At 39.7% G+C, this 16806-nt stretch overlaps 2 long non-coding RNA genes across 2 annotated transcripts in view; one reads left to right on the forward strand and one right to left on the reverse strand.

The window, feature by feature from the left end:
• The window catches only part of LOC104320811 (uncharacterized), a 73836-nt gene that overhangs the window by 54798 nt on the left and 2232 nt on the right, over positions 1 to 16806 (reverse strand). The gene's annotated exons all lie outside the window — the stretch shown is intronic.
• LOC138688834 (uncharacterized) lies at positions 796 to 9830 on the forward strand. The gene is made up of 4 exons (XR_011327638.1): positions 796 to 1257; positions 1370 to 1573; positions 5518 to 5619; positions 9758 to 9830. It is a non-coding gene; the product is annotated as an uncharacterized lncRNA (long non-coding RNA).

Genomic DNA, 16806 nt, shown 5'->3' on the forward strand with positions numbered 1-16806 from the left:
CGAGAGAGAAGGACAAGGTTCCTACTGCAGGGAGGTTATTTTTCATGTCAGACCAACAGATGATTGGCTCAAAAGCTATCAACGTCTCTTTGGCATCCAAAGTGCAGATACAAATACTTACAGTGGATTTGCTTACTGGTAACTATAGAGAAAACAGCAGGTGGTTAAGTTTCTGGTGCACACATTTCACACTGTCAAATTCACACTAAACAGAGAAAAATGTCAGTTTTGAGTAATGGTGTGAATTAGGAGAGTGGCGAACAGTAGGTATACTTGGACATAGGAAAATAATACAAAAGGAGTGCCATGGTCTCCATAATCTCCATAAACAATGAGGGCAAGATTTATTATGCTTAGTCTAAAGTATGATGCTAAGGAGTTTGAGGCTGGGATGTGGGGGAAGACTGAAACAATGAAAAACTTTCAAAAGGAGAATGATCTGTGATATCTGGAAGGGTTTTGTTTTACAGTGCTTGAACCATGCTTATGTAGCTCCAATACCACAAAGTCCTGGTATAGGTGCATTGCGCTGAGATGAGAGGATCTTCTGTTGTGGCTTTCACCACACTTGTCCTAGCCTCCTATGTGCGGTTTGCACTGATAGGGCTCCAGCTAGCCCCAAGACATCAAACCCCGACACAACCACCTTGTGTGCCCCGTCATGTCGCCCTTCCAAACAACACGGGCAAGCCCTTTTTCTCTTGGTCATGTTTGTAACTCTGAGCGCTTCCCTGCAGCTAAGGAAAATTCAGAGCAGGTATATCTGTGCAGAAACAAGCAGGATCTGGTGTCTAACATGTAAAACCTGCCCCAAGTCAGCCTCTAAAACTGCCATGCTACATTTTCAGGACTCTCTTATTTAAATGATCCAGAAACACTGCGAGTATGAGCAAAGAGGCAGTGTGACAATGCTGACTTGAGGCACGTGTGGCAAGGGCAGGCAGGGAGCCAGCCAGCTGTCTAAAGGCAGGGGAGACAGCCCCACTTGCGCCCGAAGCAGCTCTCCTTGCTATTCCTGTCACGGGCCACTCCGCAGAGCCTCTGCCAGCCTACGGAGGAGGGCACAGGCACATGATAAGGATAAGCAGGAACTGGAACAAGATGGCACCGAATTAATTTCCCTTTGCATGACCTATGCACCAGATTTTCTGGCATCTCAAAAGGCACAAAAAGAAACCCAATGGAGTAAGCAGGGCCCTGTGTCAGCAAAACACTTCATTTCTCAACTGAAACACTCAGGCTGGCAGAGCTGCAAAGGTAAGGATTACTCAGTGTTTCCAACGTGGTACCACATGTTTAAGACATGACTACGAAGGGGCAGGGAGAGTGTTCATCTCATTTTCCTTTCTTCCTTCTTTAAAATAACTAGAGTGCACAAAGAAGATGTGAAAGATGCCATTTCTGCTCTCAAAAAATCAATACAGGGAGAGGGAGTTCATTGGTTTATCACCAGGCAATGCTTTTACTATGGAACACTTTGTGGATGACCGAACAGCAAATACGACGACATCGTCACAAACATCAAGAAAGTAGAAACTGAACAAGAAAAGCATTTATCTTCAGTTTGCCTGATGTAAGTAGTTCAGTCAAGCAAAGAAAAAAAAATCTTGACAATTCTATTCAGTTAGCAATCGAGGAAGATCTGAAAATACATTTAAAAATGAAGGTCACCAAATCTGACCTTCTGTATTGTTCAGCCAATGAAGTTTCCTCCACTTACACTTTTGTCCATAGTGTTTGCTTGCTGTAACTTTTTTATTAAATATTTCAGCCAACTAAAGGAAATAGCAAAACCAGAATGGAGACAAGACTTTCTTTTTCGGGGAAACTGGAAACTAATTCAGCAAAGTGGGTCAAAGGAAAAGCTGAAAAATACAAATCCATCCTACAGTTTAACTTAAGCCAGAAAGTACTAGTCTACACACAGTTCTTGTAGCACTTAATAGATAGCTCAAATTTGGTTTAGAAATCAATAGAGAGAAAGCAGAACAGCCACCCAATATGGACAAATGGTCAGCATTTGGGACTCAGGAAAAGGCTATGCTAATAAAATAACAGAGTGGCAAACACATGTATTTGCCAAAGATCATGCAAGTCCCTTTCCACCCATTTTGAGAAATGCAGGAACCCATTAACTGTTTATCCACTAAAGGTGCAGGTTAAAGAGAGGTACCTGACAGAGAGTAAGGGCAGGAGGGCGCTGGAGATCAGGAGAAGCTCCAATGACAGACCATCTCCATCCTTTAGATCAGGCTGATGGTGGCTTTAGTTGCATTACAAGGAAGCAACACAATGGAAGAAGGCTTCCCTCACAGATGGATTAAGAGAGATTGTAAACAAGATGGAACTGTGCATTTGCATATTCCTCAGAGAGGAGAAAGTAGCTAAACCAGGAGGAAAGAAGAATAAGAGAGTGGGACCAGAAGGGAGTAGGGGAAGAAGGTCAAGGGTGTGGAGCAGGGGTTGCCTAGTCCAGGAACATACCACTGGGATAGGTTCCCACTGGCTACAAGCATCACCACCAACTTGCAGGGTGGCTGTTTTGAGCCAGGCTTTTCTGGGGAGCACTGTGAGAAGCAGTAGGTGCACTAGAGAGGTGGGGAGGCCTCATCACAGGCCGTTTTGTCAAACTCTAGGACTCTCCATCGCCATGTCTTATGCCACCTTTCTCCCTCACAGCAGATTTCAAGGAGAAAACATTTACAGCATTGAAAACCTTTGAAAGGAAACCGCAAGTAATCAGGATTGTTTGCAGCCATCAGACTTGTGCCCTATTTTATGCCTACAAATGCAAAGTAAATGAGAGGTGATTTGGCAATGGTGTGAAGAGGCTGTCCCTCTGAAACTCCAACCTTTCCCTCAGTTTCAGGCCATGCCACACCTCCTATTTTACTTTCAAACAGCTAACTGGCAGAGAAATCCATGATATAATCTAGTAACTACACAAAATTAGCTTGAGCCAACTGTGAATTCATTTGTTCTTTCTAGTTGCAGTCTCTCCTTTGCTGAAACATAAAACTTGGTACGAGTCAGCATATTTCACCACATTTAAAATTATCACAACAAGGGCAAAGGCACAAAGAAAAATATCACTAATGCAAAAGATGAACAAAGATCCAGCCTAGAGACAACCATGGCAGCAGAGCAATTTAGTATACCTGAACTACTTCACTGCCATCTTTCATTTTCTAGTTTTAGTCCAGTCTTTTTACCCTCAAAAAAAGATTTAAAAAATTGTAGTGTTTTCCTATGGATGATTAAAAAAAAAAAAAAAACCACAAAAAAACCCAAACAACCCGCTAAACTAACTGTTCTTCATGCTGTTTCGTGGAATAAGACTTTTTCTTCAAGCTTGATGTACCTCTATATGATTAATAGCAAAATAAACACCACTTGCCAAATAAATCTGCACTAATCTAATCTAACAGCATCTTACCACTCTCTGTGTTTCTCTATTGTTATACTCCTATGGAATGATTTTGCTAGCCCTCCCCTAAGCCCATTGCTTCCTGTACCTCCTGCATCTCAAAGGCATGCAAATGAATCCTTAACAGCTTTTCCCCCTTCTTTGACACATACACTTTTTTTCTTTTTTTTTTTTTTAACAGGCTAGAAACAAACGCACATATATTTATTTACATTGTGATAGTCTCCAAAGGCTCCATCCAGTGCCGTGGTTAGAGCAAACAACCAATCAGCAAAGCAAGTCCAGAGTTCAAGCAGCAGCAATCAATGCGCTGAGCTCATATGCTGGCAAACTTTGGTGTGAGTACCTGCAAAACACAGAAGTGCTCACTGGATACCAGCAGCACTGCGAGTTGTAATTGCTTCCTCCACTAAATTGTTTGGTATTTGAAGCATGGGAATGTATTTCCTCATAAGTAGGGTTTCTACCCTTTACATTGTCATAAAAACTGATTTCCATCACCTTTGTCAATGTATATGAGCAATGGCGATAAGTAGGCACAACCCTTATTCCCAGTCAGTTAAATCTACATGGGTAGGTCAAGCGTTATTAGAACAAAGCCAAAAACCACACAGCCAAATGGAAGTATGGTTTCTTGACTTAGATAAGATAAAACAAAGTCAAAGGCAGCATTTTCAAACATAAAGGGACACACTTATTAAAGCCCCATCCTTCTTCAGGAATCAGTTTCAGTTAAATAGGATCATTTTGGTTTAATGAACTCTATTTTGGTTAAACACCAGGCAAGACACCTATGAAGCAATCTACAAACTTTTAACAGCAGAGCACGGCACATAGTTCTACCAGGACTCCCCACCACAGGAAACTACAGGGCTGTCACTGTTGGCCGAGATATCCTTGTGTCCCCTTGTGATGCAATTACTCCGAGCAAGCACGGAAAAGGGTTCATTATTTGCCACTCTTCCCAGTGCTGCCTCTGGCAATACTTATTGCAATAACCAGCCTCCACCGCTTACCTTATTACATGAAGCGTGTCTTTATGTCTGTCTTCATAACCATGGAGTCACTTTTTCTTGCTGGTTGCGTGATACACCTTCTGAAAATGCACCACTTCAGGACAGAATAAAAAACAAACAGCGACACTGGCTCTAGTATAAACAAAAGGACTGCTCCTCCTAGTCTCCACATCATCACACCTGGCTGTAAAAGGTGATGGTCAAAACAGCAAGAGCTGTCAAGGGTTAGTTTTTCCATGGGGTTTACCTAGTGGGAAACTTCAAGAAAATAAATCCAGGCTTCAGGTGAGGATGCCAAACTGTGTCAGTGATGTTAGGCAGGGATCACTGAAGTGCCCTTTCCACACTTAAAAGAATGTAAGCTTGCATTTGTATTGGAGGGGGAAGAAGGTAGGAAACTTACAGCTGAAAATAGATATTATTCCTGCATTTTGGGGCCAGGAGATGTCTACCAGGTGGATACAAAAGACCTCTCCCCTTTTATAATCAATCAAACCAGACATTTCAGGGAAGTGGGAACCTCCAGATGTTCTCCTGAACCACCTGCAAATATCCAAGCATATTTAGGCTGAGCTTTAATCAGATGGCCAGCAGAGAGAATTATCCCCCTTTTGCAAGCAGTTCACTGTGTGGCCTTAAATAAATCACTTGCATATGATCAGCGCTAGAGAAAAAGAAAGTTTTCTGCTCCTTTTCTTTTCATGTATAGACGCATTATATGAAAACAGGCAGAAATATTGGCTGTTAGCCATAAAAAAAAGAAAAAAAAAAGAAGAAAAAAAGTTGATACTTCTTTATTTATAGAGAATCTTCACTTAGTTTTGGAAAGAGATTTTGAAATGAGATCACTGTACTACAAAAGACAACTGCAAGTAAGTGAGAAAGGGGAATTTTCAGTTGGACCTGTTGACAGGTATTAGGGTATTATTCCAACATAACACAAGTATCTGAGAAAATATATTAATAAAAACTTTCATTAGAGAAAATCAAGGACTGTCATAGCTCAGAAAGAAGAGAAACAGTCATCTAAGAGCTTGACAGAAAATGTAATGTTCGTCTCCCTTGCCTTTGAAGGTCACCTTTATTCTTGGTGAGATTGTCCCTCTGTAGAAGGGTTGAGCAAAGAAAAAGACATCACGTATACCTGCTGATCTTCTGTACAGAATTAAGATTCTCGTGAGGTTCCTTAGTTTTTCCTCCCGATTATCAGCTATTGATACTTTCCTGCGTGTCCAGAAACCAGCTAATTTATATCAGTGGAATGGGTACATGTCTATAACCTGATCTAACTATTAAAAGATGACTCTGCCTGTAGATTGCTTTTAGGAACTGCCGTTTGAACCAGGCAGTGCCAAGGATGGATCAAAAAACCCTGGGTGAAGTGCAAGGTACAGCTGGATCACAAAATGAAATTAGATTTTCTGAGGCCCCTGTCCCGGCACCCCCAGCGCTGTGCTCCCCAGGTGCTGTGCTCATGCCCTATAGATAAGCATGAGCTGCAGCACAAAGCACAGTTGGCAGCTAATTTGGATTTAGCCATTTCACACTTGCAAGCGAGGGATTCAAAGCCAAATACCCCGGCCCCCTCCTACTTTCCAACACAGAAACAATTTAAAACAGATCTAACACCTATGTAGTACTGATTTGGTTATCTTCAAAATCCCCATTGTTCTGTTTAAAGAGCATATCCTCCTAGAATAGCCTCTTTTTGATAAACAACTCCTTCTGCATGTCAGCCAAACAACAGTTTTGGTCTTTATCACAAGTGGACCAGCAGCAGAAACAGTGTGTGGCGAAGTGGGGGAGGAGGGAGTTTTAGCTGAAAATAGAGTTCATTGTCAGCTGGACTTCAGACTCAGGTTTTTAAATAGGTCTTGGAATGTGGATATGAAGCAGTTAAAAGAACCCTACCTTCAGCCCTTAAAGGAAGAAACCTCTATTCACACGCTTAAAAGCATAGTAGAACCTCAGGTAACAGGGTTGTTTGTGCGTTGTACACAAGTGTTTCTTGTAAAAGAAGGTAAAAATATACAGGAAAAAAAAATATTAATACCTCAGGAAACAAAACAAAACAAAACAAACCTTTCTTAAGTAGAAACACACAACACCAAAGAACCCGGTTTAAAACAAAAAGTTTCAAAAATGGGATGATGAAATTTAAATATTTTTTTTAAACACATAAAAACAGATCAATAATTTTAAAAAGTTATGTAGGCCAGAAATTTCTGTGCCTTTTACACAGTTTGTAGGAAACAAATAGAGTGGCTACAAATTACTGATTTTTTTTTTTACATTCCAGGTATGTCCCTGGTGGAATGCAACCATTTCTGAAGTGTTTATTTTATGGAAAATATTAACTCTTTTCAGTAAAATATCATTGGCATGAATTTATAATGATGTTACACAGTTTGATGGTATATTTTACTTCAAATATCCCCTCAGCATGGCTGAAAATAGCTATACTTTTTCAATTCTTAGGATTAGTTGGTGAATGAGTGTGATATACACACTCTAAAATCTGCCCCAAAAAACCTTTATTTTGCGTGCTCCATTAAGAGCAAGCTAGCCTAAGAAAGCTGATCTTCAAAAAGCTGATATGACTGACTTTAGTAATCATCAGCACATGTGGGAAATAGTAAAATGGAAAAAATGTACACCCAAACACAAAAAGTGATGACCAAAGCAAAATACAGGCTAAATACCATTTATAGTCTAGCTTCTGGAAATCACACAACTCTCGCAATATCCATGCGTTTTGCTAGCAACTGCATAAAATGTTCCTGTAGTTAGAGAAGATGCAGTATTCCTACTGTACTCTTATGTTAAAAAATGTTCTTAGGTCCACCAGCTGCCAAAGCAACCACATCACTTCATTATAAAATATTTGCTGAAAAGCCGTAAGTGGCCTAAACAACATGAACTTCAACATCTCCAGCAGTGCTATCTCTTGTCAGGGCTAACTGACAGCACACCCAGGCTGTGGGGTGTCCCCAGCTTGCACAAACAGGCTACACCTCGGATAAGATGGTTGAATTTGGAAAACACTGGTGGCTGGTGCTGCCTGGTTTCTAGGTTTCCCACAGATAGAGCATCTGGGCAACGTTACCTGTGGCATCCTTGTAAACACCAGCTGGACAATAATAGAGTATAACACAGGCAGCAAAGTGACTGTGTCAGACTGCTTTCCTCTGTTTTGGTGGTAATCAGATGGCACAGCCAAATGTTGTGCCTCTGGAAACGAGCTCTGGAAGTGGTTAAAGAAGCGTTTACAGTACAGTCTGCAATAGATAAGGAGACAAGGCACTCTCCAAAAGTCATGAAAATCTATCAGAGCGTAAGTTTTTTCCTCCTGTTCAACATCAAGAGCCACAGATACCTCAAACACAACTTCAGCCAGGAAATCAGACGCTTGTCAGCAGATTTCCAGTGTTAGGGGCTAGCGACACTGGGCAAAGTCTTGGTCCACTAACGTCATATGGCAAAGCTGCCCACTGGTCAAGGAGGTGACAGAAGCTCTCAAAAAAATCTTACATATAAGGCAATAAACTTTTCAGGTCTTGCCATTACTATTTAAATAGGCCAACCAGGCTATATGCACATACATATATGCAAATCATCAAATGAAATGGGAAAAGCTTGAATCTATTGTTTGCAATAGGAAGGAGCTAACGTTTTTCTTTTTACTAATGAGCTTTTCCTGCATCTTGGCGGCAAATGGAAAATATTGCCTCAATTGTATTTTCTAAAGAGATACAAGTTAATTGCATTCATTCAAGGCTCCATACTGAGAAATGAGGGGCAGCAAGGATTCACAATAGCTGAACTGATCTCCCTCCCATTTATGAACATCTAACTTCCTTGTAACAACTACAGTAATTGCTGCTGCAGAAGAACAACTGTTTTAAATCCATTTTGGCTAGCCTTTGCTGCAGTTTGGTGGTTGAATGGAGGAGGATGACTTCTTCATGTGACCAGTCTCCAGAAGTTCTACCTGGACTGCTGACGAGCACTCACCCACAATATGAGAGCCTAGTCTGTGCAGCATGTTGAAAATTTCATAAGTTATAAAAAAGATGCATCAAAGGAAAATAAGTAACTCTTATACATGTAACAATTGTTTATGCTTGTAAAAAACTAGAAATCTGCTATTATAATGAGGACAGTTGGCATTTTATGTTCGTCTCTGATTCAACTGCAAGAAAAGAGATACAAACTATCTACTCTTGCAGAGACTTTGTTTTCAGGAGTTTGGGGTTGGGGATGGGTTTTTGTCTGGGTTTTTTTTTGAAGCTGAAATAACATACATTCAAATAAAGCATATGGTTGTTCTCCATGTAAAGAGAAATGCTTTCCATCTTTTAAAGTCAGCTACAACTGAAAGGAACTTAGAGACAAAAAAAAGGAGAAAAGCAATAGATTTCTTTTTAAGGAAAAATAATGGATATACCTAGTAAAGGAAAGACATAAATGTAAGAACTTTGAGCAACATTTCTGGAAAAAAACACAGTCCATGCATTCATTCTATCATGCTGCAGACAGAAAAATGTGCATGTAGCAATTATGTGCAGATATGTCACTGAGGAAAACTAATACTGTGTTATGGAATTAAACAGAGAGATGAAAGTTAGCTGCAAACTAAAGGTGGGGAGGAAGAGAGTCCAATTTTGGACCTAGGGCTCTGACAGCATGCTTTAAATATTCAGAATACTAGCACAAGATCATCAAGATTGCTGTGAAGAAAATCTAGGTTCATTTCAATGACACAGAATGATTCCCTTAAGGAAATCAGATCATACCATGGAAATGTGGAGGCCCATCAGATAGCAGAGGGGGTTACAGCAAAAATAGAGTCCCCTGTTCTCAATGTTCCTTGGTGTAGCTTCTACAAAATAAACATTTTTCTCCCACTTTTCCTTACTTTTCTTTCGAACAAATTTGCAAATGCTTATGAAAAGAAAACAACAAGATTGCATCTGGTTTGCCTATGGCGCCATTTGTTGCTATAGGGACATTACTTGGAAAAGGTGATGAGTGGTAAGTTGGTGAATGATATTAATAGAGAAACAATAGACAAATTGCTCTCAATGTTGTGGTTAACCCTTTAGTGGTCACACTTTGGGTTTTCCCTCTTCTTCAGGAGGCCCAAGCAGAGGATAATGATTACATCTCCCTGCACATGCTGCTAATTGCTTTCCCCTCCAAAACGTTAGCATTTTTCTCCTTTTCCCTTCCATGAGCACTGTATATGTAAAAACATTTTTGGAAGTGGGGGGAAAGCAACTGACTGAAATGTTATTTTTTTTTCCTTATTCAGGTCCTTAAGCAGAACTGAACAACTTTTCACACTTTAATAAAAAGGATGATTTGTACCTTCAGCACAAGTCAAACACTGTCTAATGTTGTATTTTTTCCTGAAGGTGTAGGTGGAGAATGCATAGATTTAAAGGAAAAACTCCGCCCCTGATGCCTACCGAGCAGAGAGCTGAAGCATGCAAACCACTAAGCACTTATTGTAAAGATATAACTTTGTTGAATGCAAAGAGCATCCCTTCAAGAGCCTTTAACAAGGGGGAAAAAGGCCACATAAAAATTATTTGCAGTTTCACAATAAGCACATCAATTTACTTAATTAAATATTGCTTTCAAAGTTGCAGTCACAATAGCTCTTGTCCCTTGCCAGTTGCAGTAAGAAAGATACATTGAAAAAGGATGTCAGCTGAATACTAGCATTGATGTTAATGCCAACTGTCCAAAGCCTTGCCAAGTCGCTGACGTTTAGAGCAAGGACTCCCTCATTTTCAGCTCTTTTTAAGGCTTTGTCAAAGTACTGAAATTCTAGAAGCCCATTTTTGTGCATTTTGCAGAGAAATACAAGACCTTATATTTTCAAACAGGACAAGATCCATCTAATCTACCATGCTGAGGTTTTTTAATGGAAAGTGTTTGTGTCACAAATTATTTTTATTTTCATTGCTGACTACCAGATTTTGGTTCCCACATTTTGTTTCATTAGATTTAAGCTCACTTTGCAAGTGCGCTCATATTTTAATTCAGATTAAAAAAACAAAACAAAAAAAACCCCAACAACTTCCCTCCCCAAAAATGCCAGTTATTTTCTGAAATGAACCTCCCACATTCAGATCACTATAGCTTGGCACCTACATTTTTTTCTTGGTTTCTCATTTCTGCACAGGACATGGAAACTCAGATGCATTCCATTAAGTAGGTTTCTGTAGTTTTGCCTGCATCCTCAATTAACTCCAGCCTGCTAATTCTTAGTAGAAGAAATAGTTGTGTTCTCCTTCATTGAAAAGTTGTTTCTAAGTAAGGGAAGAATCCAAGAACAAAACCAGTTTTGAGCAACAGTATCATTCTGCAGCTCCCTGAGCAACAGAACTGAAAGGTAAGAACACACAAAGAGCAGTGAGAGCAGTGAAGACAAACCTTTTTTTTTTCCCCACCGCTTTCTTCTTTTTCACTTTCATTGACAGAGGCATAAAAAGCAGCAATAAGATTTGCCCAGTGACACTGGAGGCAATGCATGATATACACACCTATGGAACCTCTTCAGTTACCAGCAGGCTTAGTATCGCCTTTGATTCCTCTGAAACAGAAATTGCATCCATGACATTTCTTCTGGGTGCCTCAGCCCAGACTCTTGGTGGGGCTGTCTTGGTCCTTGTGGACTTTTAAGGTGAGATGCATAAATAGTTGGTCACTCATACTGCTTAATCACTCTGTTGTCAACTTCATTCCAGAGGCAACTGCCTTTTAACTTTGACATACTGAACACATGCAGCTAAGACTCACATCTTCTCAGAATTAAGTGAATGGAATTTTGACATTCTCCAAATCCACTCTTGCACTGTCATTCCATCCAAAGTCAAATGTATAGGGAGCATACACAAAGTAGAAAACCTTGCCCTTCTGAATTTATATTCAAGGAGTCCTCCTTTCTTTCTTTTTTTTAAGACACCTTTAGTTAATCCTACTTTAATACCTAATATCAGACAAATGAGCTTATTTGCTTGGGCATAAACCAATTTTTTTATATTACAAGGTCTAATCCATATTTGGAAATTTGTATTTTAGGACACATCACTTGTAACTTATTGAATAAAAGTTTTCTTTAAAGAGTAGTGACCTCCTAAAAAGCACAATATGTCAAGATTCATTTATAGTCAATTATATTTTAGTGTAACACAAACACAGACCACACCAAATAATAACCCAGCATTATTAAAAGGAAGTTAAAAAAAGCCACAAATCTAGTACTGAATTCCTATGACACACACATAGGTCTTTAAAACAGTATTTCCACTCATCTAAAGCAGCAGCTTATCCTCATAGCCTTGTTATATGCCTTGGAGTTAGTCTTTTAAGCAGAGTTAGAGACTTAGATTCCAAATGTTTAACCTAAATGCCATGTCAGGATTGGAACAAACGTCACTGTGGTATACAGCCATGGGAGGAGAAAAAAATAAAAATCTGAACTGTCACTCTTTAGAGCTACTGTCGTCAGAAGGAGTAGAGGGCACTGAACACCTCATAAGCCTGAGTTCTGCATTTTAATTTAATTACAGCTGTAATTTTACTAGGAAAACAAAAAACAATGACTGAATGTCTTCATGATTCCCCAGCGCATAAGTTGCACGTTGCATGTTCTCTCCATTGCTTTGTCCAGGCCTCCAAAGCCTTGGAGAGACTGTTGCACCATTTCTTGAGGCATTTGTCCCAAAGTTTCAATGGCAAACCAAATAAGAGGCAGAGAATAAAAGGGACTATAACAGCAGAGGGTGATTCTCTCTATTGTGTAATATCACAGCTTGAAATTGTAATGCACTTAGTCATACAGAAAAAAGCAAACTTATAAATCATATTACATGTAAAAATGCTTCATATTCTTAAAGAACTCCTCATATCCCAGTGAATTCATGAGCCAGTTTTAAGTGACTCCCACCACGAAATTTTGCCTGCAGAACCAGAGGCTGGATGAACAAATGTGGCAATGAAGGACCAAGTGTTAAGTCTTTGAACTTACAGGTTTGAGTTGGGTGCCTTCAGCATTATGATCATCACCTGGTATGTACATTGGGGTCTCTTTACTGCTGTATTTTTGCCACTTGCCTGCAATGCTGGCTAACATCTGACCGATACATTATTTTACAAGGAGAAACAGAAATCATTTTCATCCCTATCCCCAGCTAACATACCCAGTGCTCAAATCATTCTTTTGCATCTACAGTTCCTTCTGTTTTTTCTGCCAACGACTAAGAGACTACAAAACCATCTCAATGTTTTTCTTTTATAAGCAGAAGTCTGCCCATAAGTCATCAAATCTGCTTTTTTCCCCTGAGATCTGCATGCAGCCCAACAGATCCTAACATCTGGCACTGCACCATTTAATCAATCCTGGAAAACTGCCCTTTATTGCACACTGAAATAGAGAAAGACTAACAGCGTTTATTCGATATAGTGCAATTGGTCACTATTGCTTATTTAAAGAGTCTTTCATGTGCTCCAAACACTGTTCACATGCAATGCAACTGCACTGTGTGACAGGCTGGAAGGCAGCAGCTAACTGCACAGTTGTGGAGAAAGAAGAATTTAGTGACTCAGGACAAAAACCCAGCTCACCCAGAAAATGCTATGTGCTCTTGAATGCCTACACAGAGCAGACCGACCATTTCTACTTTGTTGTTTGCAAGGGTATGTCAGATGGCTTCATGCCACAGCAGAAGCCAGAATTTTGTTTCTCTTCTTCCAAAGGGTAAAAGGGCCGAATCAACCGTTGCTACAGGTCCTACAATCTCAAGGAGTCTGTAGTTTTTCAAACCTAAAACTGAGAGGCTTTCAAGTAGCAGCAGTGTCTTCACACAGACACACTTTAAAAAAAAAAAAAAAAAAAGCAGCTCTTTCAATATAAGCTGCTCTTGAGAGCTCTACATTGTGCTACGCTTTTTCATTCATCCTTCTTGTTTTTATCAAGCAAGGATGACTAATGTGCTATTGTGATGCTCTTTTCTCTGAAATGTGGCCAACTGAGGCTGCTTCCACCTAGTTCCATGGGTGTTTAACATTAAAAAAGAGCCCTCAGCCGGGCAATGAGTAAGTCATTACACCCCCCCACTTTAAAACAACAGGCCCTATACATAAACCGTGCTCTCATGTAAATCTGACCTACATAGTGTTGCAATCTTCCAATGTCAGGAAGATTTCACAAGCAATCCCATGTGTCCCATAGCTGTAAAACTGGTGTTACTTTAGCACCACAGGAAGCACGGCATTTGCCTTGAACAGCTTATCGTGACATGCTTCAACCTTCTTGCTGCCCTTCCACTTTCTTACAGTTTGGCCAGGAAGTTTAGATGGGACAAACGTCTTCGGAACCATTCATCCTATGCCAAGAAATGCTCTTTCAGCTCAGAGTACACACAGTCTAAACACCTGGGAAGGACTGTAACAAGTCTTTGTGACACCAAAAAAAAAAAAAAATACTCCAGACTGTACATATGAGATCAACACGAAACAGCTGACTTCAGCTGGGCCAGGGTTTTACTCCTTATCCCTACAGAACTGCTGAATATTCATTTTAGGCCCTCAGACACAAAGACCAAACGGCACCCCAGAGCACAAGCAAGAAGGAAGATAGTACTGGTTTGCTATGAGAATACTTCAAATCATTCCTTGAAAACCAGACTCTCAGGCACAGTTATACCACGTTGCTGACCTCATACGCGATGGGCCAGAGTATTTTAGATAGACTCTGCTCCAACAGCTTTTACTGAATTTAAATGCTTCTAGTTTGAATGAGGCCTTGATTTCTCTAGACTGAAACCTGTCAACTCTTTGCTTTGACAGAAAATTATAACAGGTTTCAACTTTTTAAACGATTTTTCAGCTCAGAATAATAACTTTTCTGGAACACAAGGACATGAAAAGATACATTTTTAAGATGGGCATCTATCCCAAAACCATCTAGTCTTTTCAACTGACCATGCAGGTCAGCAAAGTTTGTTGTAGCACAAGCTGCTAGCTCTCATTTCACATTTCAAAACCTACAATTTTTCTCTCTTTCTGCTAAATGAACCCTTGCCTTTCCATTTCTTTTGCAGAAGACTTGCAGTTGCAAACTCAGCTCTAAAAGTGGGCACTTCTACACAGAAAAGGACTCCTTACTTTTGACTGTGACATTCACATGGGCCTACGGTTACCTGCACAAAAAGGTTATTAAAAGGGCATTTTTTAAATAGCAGTACTAGATATTCTTAAATACATTGCTCAGCCACAGTAAATACAATCACTTTATTCATCTCTTCATGGAAAGCTTACACTTATTCATGCCTCATTAATCTAAAAATCCTTCCAGCATGCTTATCATCATTCACTGTCTTTGTGATTTAAAAAAAAAGAAAATTTTCTTATCCTAATCAAAGGGACGAAGTGCTTCTCTGAATCATGTTATTAAATGATACATGCCTCCACCTTATAAGGGTACCTTATAAATCTCCTTCCTTATAAAAAGCAGGAACAAAAGGAATAAAAATGTAAAATCACATTAAGTTGACTAATCTCTGGGGCCCAAATCAGCGGTATCTGAGACTTGGAAATATACGATTATGTCACAAGATAAATGTTTTAAAAGTTGACAGCCTTCAAAGCTGCTGGCAACTAGAAGTGTTGCTCAGAGAATCAGTATTGCTCTTGAAGTATCTTTTAAACGAAAGAAACAAAAGCTTGAACCTAATTCCAAACACCGAATTAAATTCTTTCCTCCATAGTAGGAATTTCCATATGATATTTCACACTTGCCCTAACACTACACTTTTTCTGACCTCAGTGAAATTCCTTGCATTGGAAAGAAGATTGTGAATAATAAAATCCCCAGGACATATCAATGGAAAAAATTTTAGCAGCAGGAAGTTTTTCATTCCAACTATCCATGCTTGAAAAGAACAAATTTATAAAGATCCTCCTTAATAGTACACAACCGTGTAATGCATTTCTCTGACACATATGTTATACTAATTCTTTGCTGCAAATAAATATATCCAGAAATACTAAGTTTGGGGGTTGGGGGTTTTTTTCCTTTTGCTCTGATGTTCACCTAACAATCTTGATCTGAAGCAAGAAGATGCTAAGGCATATAGAAACTATAGTTACTTATCTGGTTCTAAGTTTGACTGTATTTCACTGAATTCTCTTGTGACAACATGGAGAAGGTTAAGGACAAATTATTTAATAATGATCTTAGCTAAAGAGACTATAAAAGTTTGAAAAATTTTTTACCGTGCTTGCTGAACAAACATAGAACTGCTCCTTTCATGAGCTAACACTGGTCTGAAAGAGAATGTCACTGCTGAGAAAAAAACAGAATCTAAAGCTGTTTGCTTTATTTCCCCATATAATTTCATTAAAGGGAATGAAATCATCCCTCTCATTAAGATTATTTGACATAGTTCCTAGTGCAAACGATCATATGTACAGCAGGTGAACAGGTAGGCATTGCATTCAGCTGTGAAAAAATGCTAATTGTCCTGCTTTTTTTTCTCCATGACTGACTTGGTACACAGCAATTTTCTAATGCTCTTGCTAACAATAGCAGACAGGAAGAGTGCAGTTCAACCTAGTTTATGTTTAGGAAGAGGAGCACTGACTTCCCACAATTACTCCTTGAATACAACATCAAGCCAAAGGAGCAGCAGGGGAAACAATGGAAGGCTTCCATGTGCGTAAGAATATTGTTTCTCTCTTTTGAAGAGCTTGTCATTAGACAATCCCACAACATAAAGGGGAATTTAGGAGAAAAGAAAAACACTGATCTGTATCTAGTGAATAAAAGCAAAATCACAGAACAGTCGTGCCACATTTATCGCCATGGAATAATCTCTCTCAAAGAGTTCCTAGTTGTTTCCAGAGACAAATTTAGGTAGTGAATCAGAAAAGTGGAAAGGTTCGCATAAAGGGAAATTCCCTAGACTTTTCTTGAAATGGTCTTGGCACTTGTAGACCCCCTTACCATAACAGTTTGGTTCAGTAACCCAACAAAAACTACCCAGGACCCATCTTCTGCGAGACCAGTAAACTGAATAAGTGTAGCACACTGTCCTACACCCACCAGAGCTAGCAGCAGAGAAAGGGGGGGACGGGCCCCTTTTCTCAAAGGTGAGCCAGTAGATCCACTCAGCTGCATCCCTGAGCCACAGCACCCAGCAGCTTCTGCCCTCTCTGCCACAATACAGACTGCTGGCAGAAAAAAACCCAAGAGTTTACTTTTCCCCACCAGATATTCCATGTATGTTCTTTATGTTGTGCATTGTTATTGGGACTATCACCATAAAGCGTGTACCTGAGATAAGGAAG

The sequence above is a fragment of the Haliaeetus albicilla genome, chromosome 13 (assembly GCF_947461875.1).
Source record: "Haliaeetus albicilla chromosome 13, bHalAlb1.1, whole genome shotgun sequence".
NCBI lineage: Eukaryota > Metazoa > Chordata > Aves > Accipitriformes > Accipitridae > Haliaeetus > Haliaeetus albicilla.